The sequence below is a fragment of the Trichechus manatus genome, unplaced genomic scaffold, assembly GCF_000243295.1.
Source record: "Trichechus manatus latirostris isolate Lorelei unplaced genomic scaffold, TriManLat1.0 scaffold00017, whole genome shotgun sequence".
NCBI lineage: Eukaryota > Metazoa > Chordata > Mammalia > Sirenia > Trichechidae > Trichechus > Trichechus manatus.
Window position 1 is genome coordinate 16,970,077 of NW_004443953.1, and position 407 is coordinate 16,970,483.

Below are 407 nucleotides of genomic sequence, written 5' to 3' on the forward strand. Positions count from 1 at the left end.
GATGCTTTGGATTTTGTAAAGCTTGCTTTATGGCCTAATATGTGGTCTATTCTGGAGAATGTTCCATGTGCATTGGAAAAGACAGTATACTTGGCTGCTGTTGGGTGGAGTGTCCAGTATATATCTATGAGATCAAGTTGGTTGATTGTAGCATTTAGCTCTTCCGTGTCTTTGTTGAGCTTCTTTCTGGAGGTTCTGTCCTTCACTGAAAGCGGTGTGTTGAAGTCTCCTACTACTATTGTGGAGCTGTCTATCTCTCTTTTCGGTGCTGTTAGACTTTGTTTTATGTATTTTGGAGTCCTGTCATTTGGTGTGTCAATATTTATTATAGTTATGTCCTCCTGGTGTATTGACCCTTTAATCACTATATAGTGTCCTTCCTTATCCTTTGTGGTGGATTTTACTTT